Source organism: Patagioenas fasciata, chromosome Z (assembly GCF_037038585.1).
Source record: "Patagioenas fasciata isolate bPatFas1 chromosome Z, bPatFas1.hap1, whole genome shotgun sequence".
NCBI lineage: Eukaryota > Metazoa > Chordata > Aves > Columbiformes > Columbidae > Patagioenas > Patagioenas fasciata.
This window is the reverse complement of record NC_092560.1, coordinates 85,807,806-85,826,247: the sequence shown is the minus strand read 5'-3', so window position 1 is coordinate 85,826,247 and position 18,442 is coordinate 85,807,806.

The following is an 18,442-nucleotide window of genomic DNA, read 5'->3' as shown; positions in this document are numbered from 1 at the left end:
CTTGCTTTGGACTGCCACGCTGTTGACCACAAAGAGGTTCAGCTACCGCCCGTAAAACACAACCTGACTAGGCTCGGGTTACACAAACGGACTTGCACTTCTTTGACTCATTTTAAGCAGAGCCTCTCCTTGGGGAAAAAAAATGCCCACTCTGAGCTCCCGAACACTAGGGAGCCGTGGGGAAACCAGTGAAAGCCAAGACCGACAGCAGCAACGTCAAGTGGAATTTCGCTCCAATTCTGATGGTGCACTTAAAAGCCTCTCTCTGCCCTACCAATGACTGGTCCCTTGTAGGAAGGACAAACTTTCTTACCTGAACAGCCTAAATTGAAGACGCCCGCCCCTCCGGCAACCTGATTGGCTGCCTACGCACATCAACTGCCACTCTCCCGGTCTAGCAGCGCTCCGCCCCTCCAGCCCTCCCGAGTGATCCGATTGGCCCGCTCTGCATCCTCACTCGCCTTCTCGCCGCCCTGCCGGGACCGCCCCGCCCTTTGCCCACGCGGCTTCCAACTGCCGCGTTTAAAAGGAAACAACAAACCGCGCTCCTTTGCTTGACGCTGAAAAGCGGGGCGGATGCTTACCCACGGCAGAAAAAACCCTTCTATCTTGCATTGCCCTTCGGCATTACAATTGCACAGGTATGAACTCGGTCGGGCTGAGAGGTGAAGCCAGAGACAAAAGAAACCAAAAGAGCCCCATGAGGTGGGAACAATGAACGAGCAAGCGCCGGGCACGCGCGTGCAGAGCGCGTGCAGAGCGCGTGGACAGTACACGCAGCATATCACGTTATTGCACGGCACATGTTACAAACAATCACATTGTTGCTAGGCACTTGGACAGGGCAGCTTTGGTATAAAGCCAGCCCCGGCCGACAACAACGGGAACTCTGCGAACATCGCATCGGTGCGTCGGGTTCCGTCGCTCGCATGGTAAAGCAACGATTCGGTCCAACGGCAATAGCTGAGTCTGGGGTCTTCGTGATTCTCAGCGGATCCTTTCCACGGACCTCAGACAGGTCTTCACTTTGTGCAGTTGGAGATACTGTTTTCAGTCATATTAACAATGCGGTCGCCTAAAAAGAAAAAAGAAATTGTTAACATGCTCAGTGAAAAAACAGCACGCTACAGAAAACATTAGTCACCAATGCTCTTGGCTGTGAACGGTAAAACACCAGTGAAGAGCCTGCCCGCCCTCCTACCCATGGCAACTCTATTCCAGATGATGGTAACAACCTATGCATACACAATTTAGTATATATGAACAAATTAACCACGGATGCCTAGAGCTCAGTCCGCCCACCCCTGACTCTGCAGCTCCGGGCAGAGCAGCTCCGAGCCAAACACGCACACGTGCAGACCGAAGTTCCACAGCACGTTACAGACAACATCACTACAACAGCACCAAAAATGCTCAACAACAAGAACAACTCCAAGACCAGACCCCACATCGATCAGAAGAACCGGCACAGAGGCAGCAGTGAGGCGAGCAGCCTCTACTGCAACCCCGGAATAAAAAGGAGCCCAACGTCACGGCCCCTTACGAATGGCACTGGCGCAAACACGCAGGGACAGCGCAAGCACAAGAAGCTGCTGCAAGACTCAAAAACTTCAAGATGCTGGGAAGAAGTGCCAGTCCCTGAGACTGGATGGGTAGAGAGCAGAGCTGCCGATGCAGCCCAGAACTACGCCATAAACACAACTGACCAGCGACATCCAAGGCACAAGAACCGTCCACGCTTTCGGCTGCTGATACAAGAAAACCAGCACCCAATCGGCGCTGCGCCAATCGGCACCGGCATTCCAGATCCCGGGATGGCACCCGAGATGCCTGTCATGCCCCTCGAGCACAACGAGACCCCAGCATCGTCTGACAGGCGCAAGGCAGGCTTCCCGAACTACACGACAACAGACACAGGCTGGAGCTGCCCTGCCCGGCACACCCTGCCATCGCTCTGCAAAGTCCCCAGGGTCTTTTCACCGCCCAAAGGGGACTGTTCCTGGATGGCTCTTTCCCCTATGGGAACTTGAACACCCTCCCTGCGATTCCCAGCCCCTTCCCAGCCCTCGTGTCTCCACTTAGCTTTCAGACGGCCCAGGGACCGAATCCATCTTCGACAGAGCATAACACCACGTGCGCTAACGGGCATCTCCCCGCATCGCCGGGTTCCTCTTCAACATCTACAGTAACACGAGAAAACACACGCTCACCGAGCCGTGCCAGCACACAGTATCGCGGGGTGAACGCCGACCCCTTCCGCAGCACCCACCTCCTGCTAAGTTCCACGGCGTTCCGCTCAGCGTGTGCTGCCTCGGGCGCAGTCAGAAACCCGCATCGCTCGTGACGCCTAAGACAGCGAGAAACAAAAGAACCGTAGCGCTTGGAACGAGTCCCCTGCCCCACGCTCCTCCTCGCCCCTACCCCGGCTCACCGCAAACGCTCCTCCAAGTGCAAAGGGCCAAAAAGGAGCCTGCAAAACAAGAAGGAAACGCTGAACCGAGTCACCACGCGACACTGGGCTCCTCAACTCCCACCGCCGCCTCACCTTCTCGGCTGCTGCTGGTCGGCGTGCGGCTTCGCTCCTCCGAGCTCGTCTGCGGCACCTGCAAAAACAAAGGCACCCGCTCGGACGCTGCCCGGAAGCACAGCCTGCCCGCGGACGGGCCCGCCTCCCCCTCCCTTACCTGGGCCGCTCGCCCGCCTGCCCGCCCTTGCTTTGGACTGCCACGCTGTTGACCACAAAGAGGTTCAGCTACCGCCCGTAAAACACAACCTGACTAGGCTCGGGTTACACAAACGGACTTGCACTTCTTTGACTCATTTTAAGCAGAGCCTCTCCTTGGGGAAAAAAAATGCCCACTCTGAGCTCCCGAACACTAGGGAGCCGTGGGGAAACCAGTGAAAGCCAAGACCGACAGCAGCAACGTCAAGTGGAATTTCGCTCCAATTCTGATGGTGCACTTAAAAGCCTCTCTCTGCCCTACCAATGACTGGTCCCTTGTAGGAAGGACAAACTTTCTTACCTGAACAGCCTAAATTGAAGACGCCCGCCCCTCCGGCAACCTGATTGGCTGCCTGCGCACATCAACTGCCACTCTCCCCGCCTATCAGCGCTCCGCCCCTCCAGCCCTCCCAAGCGATCCGATTGGCCCGCTCTGCATCCTCACTCGCCTTCTCGCCGCCCTGCCGGGACCGCCCCATCCTTTGCCCGCGCGGCTTCCAACTGCCGCGTTTAAAAGGAAACAACAAACCGCGCTCCTTTGCTTGACGCTGAAAAGCGGGGCGGATGCTTACCCACGGCAGAAAAAACCCTTCTATCTTGCATTGCCCTTCGGCATTACAATTGCACAGGTATGAACTCGGTCGGGCTGAGAGGTGAAGCCAGAGACAAAAGAAACCAAAGGAGCCCCATGAGGTGGTAACAATGAACGAGCAAGCGCCGGGCACGCGCGTGCAGAGCGCGTAGACAGTACACGCAGCATATCACGTTATTGCACGGCACATGTTACAAACAATCACATTGTTGCTAGGCACTTGGACAGGGCAGCTTTGGTATAAAGCCAGCCCCGGCCGACAACAACGGGAACTCTGCGAACATCGCATCGGTGCGTCGGGTTCCGTCGCTCGCATGGTAAAGCAACGATTCGGTCCAACGGCAATAGCTGAGTCTGGGGTCTTCGTGATTCTCAGCGGATCCTTTCCACGGACCTCAGACAGGTCTTCACTTTGTGCAGTTGGAGATACTGTTTTCAGTCATATTAACAATGTGGTCGCCTAAAAAGAAAAAAGAAATTGTTAACATGCTCAGTGAAAAAACAGCACGCTACAGAAAACATTAGTCACCAATGCTCTTGGCTGTGAACGGTAAAACACCAGTGAAGAGACTGCCCGCCCTCCTACCCATGGCAACTCCATTCCAGATGATGGCAACAACCTCTGCATACACAATTTAGTATATATGAACAAATTAACCACGGATGCCTAGAGCTCAGTCCGCCCACCCCTGACTCTGCAGCTCCGGGCAGAGCAGCTCCGAGCCAAACACGCACACGTGCAGACCGAAGTTCCACAGCACGTTACAGACAACACCACTACAACAGCACCAAAAATGCTCAACAACAAGAACAACTCCAAGACCAGACCCCACATCGATCAGAAGAACCGGCACAGAGGCAGCAGTGAGGCGAGCAGCCTCTACTGCAACCCCGGAATAAAAAGGAGCCCAACGTCACGGCCCCTTACGAATGGCACTGGCGCAAACACGCAGGGACAGCGCAAGCACAAGAAGCTGCTGCAAGACTCAAAAACTTCAAGATGCTGGGAAGAAGTGCCAGTCCCTGAGACTGGATGGGTAGAGAGCAGAGCTGCCGATGCAGCCCAGAACTACGCCATAAACACAACTGACCAGCGACATCCAAGGCACAAGAACCGTCCACGCTTTCGGCTGCTGATACAAGAAAACCAGCACCCAATTGGCGCTGCGCCAATCGGCACCGGCATTCCAGATCCCGGGATGGCACCCGAGATGCCTGTCGTGCCCCTCGAGCACAACGAGACCCCAGCATCGTCTGACAGGCGCAAGGCAGGCTTCCCGAACTACACGACAACAGACACAGGCTGGAGCTGCCCTGCCCGGCACACCCTGCCATCGCTCTGCAAAGTCCCCAGGGTCTTTTCACCGCCCAAAGGGGACTGTTCCTGGATGGCTCTTTCCCCTATGGGAACTTGAACACCCTCCCTGCGATTCCCAGCCCCTTCCCAGCCCTCGTGTCTCCACTTAGCTTTCAGACGGCCCAGGGACCGAATCCATCTTCGACAGAGCATAACACCACGTGCGCTAACGGGCATCTCCCCGCATCGCCGGGTTCCTCTTCAACATCTACAGGAACACGAGAAAACACACGCTCACCGAGCCGTGCCAGCACACAGTATCGCGGGGTGAACGCCGACCCCTTCCGCAGCACCCACCTCCTGCTAAGTTCCACGGCGTTCCGCTCACCGTGTGCTGCCTCGGGCGCAGTCAGAAACCCGCATCGCTCGTGACGCCTAAGACAGCGAGAAACAAAAGAACCGTAGCGCTTGGAACGAGTCCCCTGCCCCACGCTCCTCCTCGCCCCTACCCCGGCTCACCGCAAACGCTCCTCCAAGTGCAAAGGGCCAAAAAGGAGCCTGCAAAACAAGAAGGAAACGCTGAACCGAGTCACCACGCGACACTGGGCTCCTCAACTCCCACCGCCGCCTCACCTTCTCGGCTGCTGCTGGTCGGCGTGCGGCTTCGCTCCTCCGAGCTCGTCTGCGGCACCTGCAAAAACAAAGGCACCCGCTCGGACGCTGCCCGGAAGCACAGCCTGCCCGCGGACGGGCCCGCCTCCCCCTCCCTTACCTGGGCCGCTCGCCCGCCTGCCCGCCCTTGCTTTGGACTGCCACGCTGTTGACCACAAAGAGGTTCAGCTACCGCCCGTAAAACACAACCTGACTAGGCTCGGGTTACACAAACGGACTTGCACTTCTTTGACTCATTTTAAGCAGAGCCTCTCCTTGGGGAAAAAAAATGCCCACTCTGACCTCCCGAACACTAGGGAGCCGTGGGGAAACCAGTGAAAGCCAAGACCGACAGCAGCAACGTCAAGTGGAATTTCGCTCCAATTCTGATGGTGCACTTGAAAGCCTCTCTCTGTCCTACCAATGACTGGTCCCTTGTAGGAAGGACAAACTTTCTTACCTGAACAGCCTAAATTGAAGACGCCCGCCCCTCCGGCAACCTGATTGGCTGCCTACGCATATCAACTGCCACTCTCCCGGTCTAGCAGCGCTCCGCCCCTCCAGCCCTCCCGAGCGATCCGATTGGCCCGCTCTGCATCCTCACTCGCCTTCTCGCCGCCCTGCCGGGACCGCCCCGCCCTTTGCCCACGCGGCTTCCAACTGCCGCGTTTAAAAGGAAACAACAAACCGCGCTCCTTTGCTTGACGCTGAAAAGCGGGGCGGATGCTTACCCACGGCAGAAAAAACCCTTCTATCATGCATTGCCCTTCGGCATTACAATTGCACAGGTATGAACTCGGTCGGGCTGAGAGGTGAAGCCAGAGACAAAAGAAACCAAAGGAGCCCCATGAGGTGGTAACAATGAACGAGCAAGCGCCGGGCACGCGCGTGCAGAGCGCGTGGACAGTACACGCAGCATATCACGTTATTGCACGGCACATGTTACAAACAATCACATTGTTGCTAGGCACTTGGACAGGGCAGCTTTGGTATAAAGCCAGCCCCGGCCGACAACAACGGGAACTCTGCGAACATCGCATCGGTGCGTCGGGTTCCGTCGCTCGCATGGTAAAGCAACGATTCGGTCCAACGGCAATAGCTGAGTCTGGGGTCTTCGTGATTCTCAGCGGATCCTTTCCACGGACCTCAGACAGGTCTTCACTTTGTGCAGTTGGAGATACTGTTTTCAGTCATATTAACAATGTGGTCGCCTAAAAAGAAAAAAGAAATTGTTAACGTGCTCAGTGAAAAAACAGCACGCTACAGAAAACATTAGTCACCAATGCTCTTGGCTGTGAACGGTAAAACACCAGTGAAGAGCCTGCCCGCCCTCCTACCCATGGCAACTCCATTCCAGATGATGGCAACAACCTCTGCATACACAATTTAGTATATATGAACAAATTAACCACGGATGCCTAGAGCTCAGTCCGCCCACCCCTGACTCTGCAGCTCCGGGCAGAGCAGCTCCGAGCCAAACACGCACACGTGCAGACCGAAGTTCCACAGCACGTTACAGACAACACCACTACAACAGCACCAAAAATGCTCAACAACAAGAACAACTCCAAGACCAGACCCCACATCGATCAGAAGAACCGGCACAGAGGCAGCAGTGAGGCGAGCAGCCTCTACTGCAACCCCGGAATAAAAAGGAGCCCAACGTCACGGCCCCTTACGAATGGCACTGGCGCAAACACGCAGGGACAGCGCAAGCACAAGAAGCTGCTGCAAGACTCAAAAACTTCAAGATGCTGGGAAGAAGTGCCAGTCCCTGAGACTGGATGGGTAGAGAGCAGAGCTGCCGATGCAGCCCAGAACTACGCCATAAACACAACTGACCAGCGACATCCAAGGCACAAGAACCGTCCACGCTTTCGGCTGCTGATACAAGAAAACCAGCACCCAATTGGCGCTGCGCCAATCGGCACCGGCATTCCAGATCCCGGGATGGCACCCGAGATGCCTGTCGTGCCCCTCGAGCACAACGAGACCCCAGCATCGTCTGACAGGCGCAAGGCAGGCTTCCCGAACTACACGACAACAGACACAGGCTGGAGCTGCCCTGCCCGGCACACCCTGCCATCGCTCTGCAAAGTCCCCAGGGTCTTTTCACCGCCCAAAGGGGACTGTTCCTGGATGGCTCTTTCCCCTATGGGAACTTGAACACCCTCCCTGCGATTCCCAGCCCCTTCCCAGCCCTCGTGTCTCCACTTAGCTTTCAGACGGCCCAGGGACCGAATCCATCTTCGACAGAGCATAACACCACGTGCGCTAACGGGCATCTCCCCGCATCGCCGGGTTCCTCTTCAACATCTACAGTAACACGAGAAAACACACGCTCACCGAGCCGTGCCAGCACACAGTATCGCGGGGTGAACGCCGACCCCTTCCGCAGCACCCACCTCCTGCTAAGTTCCACGGCGTTCCGCTCAGCGTGTGCTGCCTCGGGCGCAGTCAGAAACCCGCATCGCTCGTGACGCCTAAGACAGCGAGAAACAAAAGAACCGTAGCGCTTGGAACGAGTCCCCTGCCCCACGCTCCTCCTCGCCCCTACCCCGGCTCACCGCAAACGCTCCTCCAAGTGCAAAGGGCCAAAAAGGAGCCTGCAAAACAAGAAGGAAACGCTGAACCGAGTCACCACGCGACACTGGGCTCCTCAACTCCCACCGCCGCCTCACCTTCTCGGCTGCTGCTGGTCGGCGTGCGGCTTCGCTCCTCCGAGCTCGTCTGCGGCACCTGCAAAAACAAAGGCACCCGCTCGGACGCTGCCCGGAAGCACAGCCTGCCCGCGGACGGGCCCGCCTCCCCCTCCCTTACCTGGGCCGCTCGCCCGCCTGCCCGCCCTTGCTTTGGACTGCCACGCTGTTGACCACAAAGAGGTTCAGCTACCGCCCGTAAAACACAACCTGACTAGGCTCGGGTTACACAAACGGACTTGCACTTCTTTGACTCATTTTAAGCAGAGCCTCTCCTTGGGGAAAAAAAATGCCCACTCTGAGCTCCCGAACACTAGGGAGCCGTGGGGAAACCAGTGAAAGCCAAGACCGACAGCAGCAACGTCAAGTGGAATTTCGCTCCAATTCTGATGGTGCACTTAAAAGCCTCTCTCTGCCCTACCAATGACTGGTCCCTTGTAGGAAGGACAAACTTTCTTACCTGAACAGCCTAAATTGAAGACGCCCGCCCCTCCGGCAACCTGATTGGCTGCCTGCGCACATCAACTGCCACTCTCCCCGCCTATCAGCGCTCCGCCCCTCCAGCCCTCCCGAGCGATCCGATTGGCCCGCTCTGCATCCTCACTCGCCTTCTCGCCGCCCTGCCGGGACCACCCCACCCTTTGCCGGCGCGGCTTCCAACTGCCGCGTTTAAAAGGAAACAACAAACCGCGCTCCTTTGCTTGACGCTGAAAAGCGGGGCGGATGCTTACCCACGGCAGAAAAAACCCTTCTATCTTGCATTGCCCTTCGGCATTACAATTGCACAGGTATGAACTCAGTCGGGCTGAGAGGTGAAGCCAGAGACAAAAGAAACCAAAGGAGCCCCATGAGGTGGGAACAATGAACGAGCAAGCGCCGGGCACGCGCGTGCAGAGCGCGTGGACAGTACACGCAGCATATCACGTTATTGCACGGCACATGTTACAAACAATCACATTGTTGCTAGGCACTTGGACAGGGCAGCTTTGGTATAAAGCCAGCCCCGGCCGACAACAACGGGAACTCTGAGAACATCGCATCGGTGCGTCGGGTTCCGTCGCTCGCATGGTAAAGCAACGATTCGGTCCAACGGCAATAGCTGAGTCTGGGGTCTTCGTGATTCTCAGCGGATCCTTTCCACGGACCTCAGACAGGTCTTCACTTTGTGCAGTTGGAGATACTGTTTTCAGTCATATTAACAATGCGGTCGCCTAAAAAGAAAAAAGAAATTGTTAACATGCTCAGTGAAAAAACAGCACGCTACAGAAAACATTAGTCACCAATGCTCTTGGCTGTGAACGGTAAAACACCAGTGAAGAGCCTGCCCGCCCTCCTACCCATGGCAACTCCATTCCAGATGATGGCAACAACCTCTGCATACACAATTTAGTATATATGAACAAATTAACCACGGATGCCTAGAGCTCAGTCCGCCCACCCCTGACTCTGCAGCTCCGGGCAGAGCAGCTCCGAGCCAAACACGCACACGTGCAGACCGAAGTTCCACAGCACGTTACAGACAACACCACTACAACAGCACCAAAAATGCTCAACAACAAGAACAACTCCAAGACCAGACCCCACATCGATCAGAAGAACCGGCACAGAGGCAGCAGTGAGGCGAGCAGCCTCTACTGCAACCCCGGAATAAAAAGGAGCCCAACGTCACGGCCCCTTACGAATGGCACTGGCGCAAACACGCAGGGACAGCGCAAGCACAAGAAGCTGCTGCAAGACTCAAAAACTTCAAGATGCTGGGAAGAAGTGCCAGTCCCTGAGACTGGATGGGTAGAGAGCAGAGCTGCCGATGCAGCCCAGAACTACGCCATAAACACAACTGACCAGCGACATCCAAGGCACAAGAACCGTCCACGCTTTCGGCTGCTGATACAAGAAAACCAGCACCCAATTGGCGCTGCGCCAATCGGCACCGGCATTCCAGATCCCGGGATGGCACCCGAGATGCCTGTCGTGCCCCTCGAGCACAACGAGACCCCAGCATCGTCTGACAGGCGCAAGGCAGGCTTCCCGAACTACACGACAACAGACACAGGCTGGAGCTGCCCTGCCCGGCACACCCTGCCATCGCTCTGCAAAGTCCCCAGGGTCTTTTCACCGCCCAAAGGGGACTGTTCCTGGATGGCTCTTTCCCCTATGGGAACTTGAACACCCTCCCTGCGATTCCCAGCCCCTTCCCAGCCCTCGTGTCTCCACTTAGCTTTCAGACGGCCCAGGGACCGAATCCATCTTCGACAGAGCATAACACCACGTGCGCTAACGGGCATCTCCCCGCATCGCCGGGTTCCTCTTCAACATCTACAGTAACACGAGAAAACACACGCTCACCGAGCCGTGCCAGCACACAGTATCGCGGGGTGAACGCCGACCCCTTCCGCAGCACCCACCTCCTGCTAAGTTCCACGGCGTTCCGCTCAGCGTGTGCTGCCTCGGGCGCAGTCAGAAACCCGCATCGCTCGTGACGCCTAAGACAGCGAGAAACAAAAGAACCGTAGCGCTTGGAACGAGTCCCCTGCCCCACGCTCCTCCTCGCCCCTACCCCGGCTCACCGCAAACGCTCCTCCAAGTGCAAAGGGCCAAAAAGGAGCCTGCAAAACAAGAAGGAAACGCTGAACCGAGTCACCACGCGACACTGGGCTCCTCAACTCCCACCGCCGCCTCACCTTCTCGGCTGCTGCTGGTCGGCGTGCGGCTTCGCTCCTCCGAGCTCGTCTGCGGCACCTGCAAAAACAAAGGCACCCGCTCGGACGCTGCCCGGAAGCACAGCCTGCCCGCGGACGGGCCCGCCTCCCCCTCCCTTACCTGGGCCGCTCGCCCGCCTGCCCGCCCTTGCTTTGGACTGCCACGCTGTTGACCACAAAGAGGTTCAGCTACCGCCCGTAAAACACAACCTGACTAGGCTCGGGTTACACAAACGGACTTGCACTTCTTTGACTCATTTTAAGCAGAGCCTCTCCTTGGGGAAAAAAAATGCCCACTCTGAGCTCCCGAACACTAGGGAGCCGTGGGGAAACCAGTGAAAGCCAAGACCGACAGCAGCAACGTCAAGTGGAATTTCGCTCCAATTCTGATGGTGCACTTAAAAGCCTCTCTCTGCCCTACCAATGACTGGTCCCTTGTAGGAAGGACAAACTTTCTTACCTGAACAGCCTAAATTGAAGACGCCCGCCCCTCCGGCAACCTGATTGGCTGCCTGCGCACATCAACTGCCACTCTCCCCGCCTATCAGCGCTCCGCCCCTCCAGCCCTCCCGAGCGATCCGATTGGCCCGCTCTGCATCCTCACTCGCCTTCTCGCCGCCCTGCCGGGACCACCCCACCCTTTGCCGGCGCGGCTTCCAACTGCCGCGTTTAAAAGGAAACAACAAACCGCGCTCCTTTGCTTGACGCTGAAAAGCGGGGCGGATGCTTACCCACGGCAGAAAAAACCCTTCTATCTTGCATTGCCCTTCGGCATTACAATTGCACAGGTATGAACTCAGTCGGGCTGAGAGGTGAAGCCAGAGACAAAAGAAACCAAAGGAGCCCCATGAGGTGGGAACAATGAACGAGCAAGCGCCGGGCACGCGCGTGCAGAGCGCGTGGACAGTACACGCAGCATATCACGTTATTGCACGGCACATGTTACAAACAATCACATTGTTGCTAGGCACTTGGACAGGGCAGCTTTGGTATAAAGCCAGCCCCGGCCGACAACAACGGGAACTCTGAGAATATCGCATCGGTGCGTCGGGTTCCGTCGCTCGCATGGTAAAGCAACGATTCGGTCCAACGGCAATAGCTGAGTCTGGGGTCTTCGTGATTCTCAGCGGATCCTTTCCACGGACCTCAGACAGGTCTTCATTTTGTGCAGTTGGAGATACTGTTTTCAGTCATATTAACAATGTGGTCGCCTAAAAAGAAAAAAGAAATTGTTAACATGCTCAGTGAAAAAACAGCACGCTACAGAAAACATTAGTCACCAATGCTCTTGGCTGTGAACGGTAAAACACCAGTGAAGAGCCTGCCCGCCCTCCTACCCATGGCAACTCCATTCCAGATGATGGCAACAACCTCTGCATACACAATTTAGTATATATGAACAAATTAACCACGGATGCCTAGAGCTCAGTCCGCCCACCCCTGACTCTGCAGCTCCGGGCAGAGCAGCTCCGAGCCAAACACGCACACGTGCAGACCGAAGTTCCACAGCACGTTACAGACAACACCACTACAACAGCACCAAAAATGCTCAACAACAAGAACAACTCCAAGACCAGACCCCACATCGATCAGAAGAACCGGCACAGAGGCAGCAGTGAGGCGAGCAGCCTCTACTGCAACCCCGGAATAAAAAGGAGCCCAACGTCACGGCCCCTTACGAATGGCACTGGCGCAAACACGCAGGGACAGCGCAAGCACAAGAAGCTGCTGCAAGACTCAAAAACTTCAAGATGCTGGGAAGAAGTGCCAGTCCCTGAGACTGGATGGGTAGAGAGCAGAGCTGCCGATGCAGCCCAGAACTACGCCATAAACACAACTGACCAGCGACATCCAAGGCACAAGAACCGTCCACGCTTTCGGCTGCTGATACAAGAAAACCAGCACCCAATTGGCGCTGCGCCAATCGGCACCGGCATTCCAGATCCCGGGATGGCACCCGAGATGCCTGTCGTGCCCCTCGAGCACAACGAGACCCCAGCATCGTCTGACAGGCGCAAGGCAGGCTTCCCGAACTACACGACAACAGACACAGGCTGGAGCTGCCCTGCCCGGCACACCCTGCCATCGCTCTGCAAAGTCCCCAGGGTCTTTTCACCGCCCAAAGGGGACTGTTCCTGGATGGCTCTTTCCCCTATGGGAACTTGAACACCCTCCCTGCGATTCCCAGCCCCTTCCCAGCCCTCGTGTCTCCACTTAGCTTTCAGACGGCCCAGGGACCGAATCCATCTTCGACAGAGCATAACACCACGTGCGCTAACGGGCATCTCCCCGCATCGCCGGGTTCCTCTTCAACATCTACAGTAACACGAGAAAACACACGCTCACCGAGCCGTGCCAGCACACAGTATCGCGGGGTGAACGCCGACCCCTTCCGCAGCACCCACCTCCTGCTAAGTTCCACGGCGTTCCGCTCAGCGTGTGCTGCCTCGGGCGCAGTCAGAAACCCGCATCGCTCGTGACGCCTAAGACAGCGAGAAACAAAAGAACCGTAGCGCTTGGAACGAGTCCCCTGCCCCACGCTCCTCCTCGCCCCTACCCCGGCTCACCGCAAACGCTCCTCCAAGTGCAAAGGGCCAAAAAGGAGCCTGCAAAACAAGAAGGAAACGCTGAACCGAGTCACCACGCGACACTGGGCTCCTCAACTCCCACCGCCGCCTCACCTTCTCGGCTGCTGCTGGTCGGCGTGCGGCTTCGCTCCTCCGAGCTCGTCTGCGGCACCTGCAAAAACAAAGGCACCCGCTCGGACGCTGCCCGGAAGCACAGCCTGCCCGCGGACGGGCCCGCCTCCCCCTCCCTTACCTGGGCCGCTCGCCCGCCTGCCCGCCCTTGCTTTGGACTGCCACGCTGTTGACCACAAAGAGGTTCAGCTACCGCCCGTAAAACACAACCTGACTAGGCTCGGGTTACACAAACGGACTTGCACTTCTTTGACTCATTTTAAGCAGAGCCTCTCCTTGGGGAAAAAAAATGCCCACTCTGAGCTCCCGAACACTAGGGAGCCGTGGGGAAACCAGTGAAAGCCAAGACCGACAGCAGCAACGTCAAGTGGAATTTCGCTCCAATTCTGATGGTGCACTTAAAAGCCTCTCTCTGCCCTACCAATGACTGGTCCCTTGTAGGAAGGACAAACTTTCTTACCTGAACAGCCTAAATTGAAGACGCCCGCCCCTCCGGCAACCTGATTGGCTGCCTACGCATATCAACTGCCACTCTCCCGGTCTAGCAGCGCTCCGCCCCTCCAGCCCTCCCGAGCGATCCGATTGGCCCGCTCTGCATCCTCACTCGCCTTCTCGCCGCCCTGCCGGGACCGCCCCGCCCTTTGCCCACGCGGCTTCCAACTGCCGCGTTTAAAAGGAAACAACAAACCGCGCTCCTTTGCTTGACGCTGAAAAGCGGGGCGGATGCTTACCCACGGCAGAAAAAACCCTTCTATCATGCATTGCCCTTCGGCATTACAATTGCACAGGTATGAACTCGGTCGGGCTGAGAGGTGAAGCCAGAGACAAAAGAAACCAAAGGAGCCCCATGAGGTGGTAACAATGAACGAGCAAGCGCCGGGCACGCGCGTGCAGAGCGCGTGGACAGTACACGCAGCATATCACGTTATTGCACGGCACATGTTACAAACAATCACATTGTTGCTAGGCACTTGGACAGGGCAGCTTTGGTATAAAGCCAGCCCCGGCCGACAACAACGGGAACTCTGCGAACATCGCATCGGTGCGTCGGGTTCCGTCGCTCGCATGGTAAAGCAACGATTCGGTCCAACGGCAATAGCTGAGTCTGGGGTCTTCGTGATTCTCAGCGGATCCTTTCCACGGACCTCAGACAGGTCTTCACTTTGTGCAGTTGGAGATACTGTTTTCAGTCATATTAACAATGTGGTCGCCTAAAAAGAAAAAAGAAATTGTTAACGTGCTCAGTGAAAAAACAGCACGCTACAGAAAACATTAGTCACCAATGCTCTTGGCTGTGAACGGTAAAACACCAGTGAAGAGCCTGCCCGCCCTCCTACCCATGGCAACTCCATTCCAGATGATGGCAACAACCTCTGCATACACAATTTAGTATATATGAACAAATTAACCACGGATGCCTAGAGCTCAGTCCGCCCACCCCTGACTCTGCAGCTCCGGGCAGAGCAGCTCCGAGCCAAACACGCACACGTGCAGACCGAAGTTCCACAGCACGTTACAGACAACACCACTACAACAGCACCAAAAATGCTCAACAACAAGAACAACTCCAAGACCAGACCCCACATCGATCAGAAGAACCGGCACAGAGGCAGCAGTGAGGCGAGCAGCCTCTACTGCAACCCCGGAATAAAAAGGAGCCCAACGTCACGGCCCCTTACGAATGGCACTGGCGCAAACACGCAGGGACAGCGCAAGCACAAGAAGCTGCTGCAAGACTCAAAAACTTCAAGATGCTGGGAAGAAGTGCCAGTCCCTGAGACTGGATGGGTAGAGAGCAGAGCTGCCGATGCAGCCCAGAACTACGCCATAAACACAACTGACCAGCGACATCCAAGGCACAAGAACCGTCCACGCTTTCGGCTGCTGATACAAGAAAACCAGCACCCAATTGGCGCTGCGCCAATCGGCACCGGCATTCCAGATCCCGGGATGGCACCCGAGATGCCTGTCGTGCCCCTCGAGCACAACGAGACCCCAGCATCGTCTGACAGGCGCAAGGCAGGCTTCCCGAACTACACGACAACAGACACAGGCTGGAGCTGCCCTGCCCGGCACACCCTGCCATCGCTCTGCAAAGTCCCCAGGGTCTTTTCACCGCCCAAAGGGGACTGTTCCTGGATGGCTCTTTCCCCTATGGGAACTTGAACACCCTCCCTGCGATTCCCAGCCCCTTCCCAGCCCTCGTGTCTCCACTTAGCTTTCAGACGGCCCAGGGACCGAATCCATCTTCGACAGAGCATAACACCACGTGCGCTAACGGGCATCTCCCCGCATCGCCGGGTTCCTCTTCAACATCTACAGTAACACGAGAAAACACACGCTCACCGAGCCGTGCCAGCACACAGTATCGCGGGGTGAACGCCGACCCCTTCCGCAGCACCCACCTCCTGCTAAGTTCCACGGCGTTCCGCTCAGCGTGTGCTGCCTCGGGCGCAGTCAGAAACCCGCATCGCTCGTGACGCCTAAGACAGCGAGAAACAAAAGAACCGTAGCGCTTGGAACGAGTCCCCTGCCCCACGCTCCTCCTCGCCCCTACCCCGGCTCACCGCAAACGCTCCTCCAAGTGCAAAGGGCCAAAAAGGAGCCTGCAAAACAAGAAGGAAACGCTGAACCGAGTCACCACGCGACACTGGGCTCCTCAACTCCCACCGCCGCCTCACCTTCTCGGCTGCTGCTGGTCGGCGTGCGGCTTCGCTCCTCCGAGCTCGTCTGCGGCACCTGCAAAAACAAAGGCACCCGCTCGGACGCTGCCCGGAAGCACAGCCTGCCCGCGGACGGGCCCGCCTCCCCCTCCCTTACCTGGGCCGCTCGCCCGCCTGCCCGCCCTTGCTTTGGACTGCCACGCTGTTGACCACAAAGAGGTTCAGCTACCGCCCGTAAAACACAACCTGACTAGGCTCGGGTTACACAAACGGACTTGCACTTCTTTGACTCATTTTAAGCAGAGCCTCTCCTTGGGGAAAAAAAATGCCCACTCTGAGCTCCCGAACACTAGGGAGCCGTGGGGAAACCAGTGAAAGCCAAGACCGACAGCAGCAACGTCAAGTGGAATTTCGCTCCAATTCTGATGGTGCACTTAAAAGCCTCTCTCTGCCCTACCAATGACTGGTCCCTTGTAGGAAGGACAAACTTTCTTACCTGAACAGCCTAAATTGAAGACGCCCGCCCCTCCGGCAACCTGATTGGCTGCCTGCGCACATCAACTGCCACTCTCCCCGCCTATCAGCGCTCCGCCCCTCCAGCCCTCCCGAGCGATCCGATTGGCCCGCTCTGCATCCTCACTCGCCTTCTCGCCGCCCTGCCGGGACCACCCCACCCTTTGCCGGCGCGGCTTCCAACTGCCGCGTTTAAAAGGAAACAACAAACCGCGCTCCTTTGCTTGACGCTGAAAAGCGGGGCGGATGCTTACCCACGGCAGAAAAAACCCTTCTATCTTGCATTGCCCTTCGGCATTACAATTGCACAGGTATGAACTCAGTCGGGCTGAGAGGTGAAGCCAGAGACAAAAGAAACCAAAGGAGCCCCATGAGGTGGTAACAATGAACGAGCAAGCGCCGGGCACGCGCGTGCAGAGCGCGTGGACAGTACACGCAGCATATCACGTTATTGCACGGCACATGTTACAAACAATCACATTGTTGCTAGGCACTTGGACAGGGCAGCTTTGGTATAAAGCCAGCCCCGGCCGACAACAACGGGAACTCTGAGAACATCGCATCGGTGCGTCGGGTTCCGTCGCTCGCATGGTAAAGCAACGATTCGGTCCAACGGCAATAGCTGAGTCTGGGGTCTTCGTGATTCTCAGCGGATCCTTTCCACGGACCTCAGACAGGTCTTCACTTTGTGCAGTTGGAGATACTGTTTTCAGTCATATTAACAATGTGGTCGCCTAAAAAGAAAAAAGAAATTGTTAACATGCTCAGTGAAAAAACAGCACGCTACAGAAAACATTAGTCACCAATGCTCTTGGCTGTGAACGGTAAAACACCAGTGAAGAGCCTGCCCGCCCTCCTACCCATGGCAACTCCATTCCAGATGATGGCAACAACCTCTGCATACACAATTTAGTATATATGAACAAATTAACCACGGATGCCTAGAGCTCAGTCCGCCCACCCCTGACTCTGCAGCTCCGGGCAGAGCAGCTCCGAGCCAAACACGCACACGTGCAGACCGAAGTTCCACAGCACGTTACAGACAACACCACTACAACAGCACCAAAAATGCTCAACAACAAGAACAACTCCAAGACCAGACCCCACATCGATCAGAAGAACCGGCACAGAGGCAGCAGTGAGGCGAGCAGCCTCTACTGCAACCCCGGAATAAAAAGGAGCCCAACGTCACGGCCCCTTACGAATGGCACTGGCGCAAACACGCAGGGACAGCGCAAGCACAAGAAGCTGCTGCAAGACTCAAAAACTTCAAGATGCTGGGAAGAAGTGCCAGTCCCTGAGACTGGATGGGTAGAGAGCAGAGCTGCCGATGCAGCCCAGAACTACGCCATAAACACAACTGACCAGCGACATCCAAGGCACAAGAACCGTCCACGCTTTCGGCTGCTGATACAAGAAAACCAGCACCCAATTGGCGCTGCGCCAATCGGCACCGGCATTCCAGATCCCGGGATGGCACCCGAGATGCCTGTCGTGCCCCTCGAGCACAACGAGACCCCAGCATCGTCTGACAGGCGCAAGGCAGGCTTCCCGAACTACACGACAACAGACACAGGCTGGAGCTGCCCTGCCCGGCACACCCTGCCATCGCTCTGCAAAGTCCCCAGGGTCTTTTCACCGCCCAAAGGGGACTGTTCCTGGATGGCTCTTTCCCCTATGGGAACTTGAACACCCTCCCTGCGATTCCCAGCCCCTTCCCAGCCCTCGTGTCTCCACTTAGCTTTCAGACGGCCCAGGGACCGAATCCATCTTCGACAGAGCATAACACCACGTGCGCTAACGGGCATCTCCCCGCATCGCCGGGTTCCTCTTCAACATCTACAGTAACACGAGAAAACACACGCTCACCGAGCCGTGCCAGCACACAGTATCGCGGGGTGAACGCC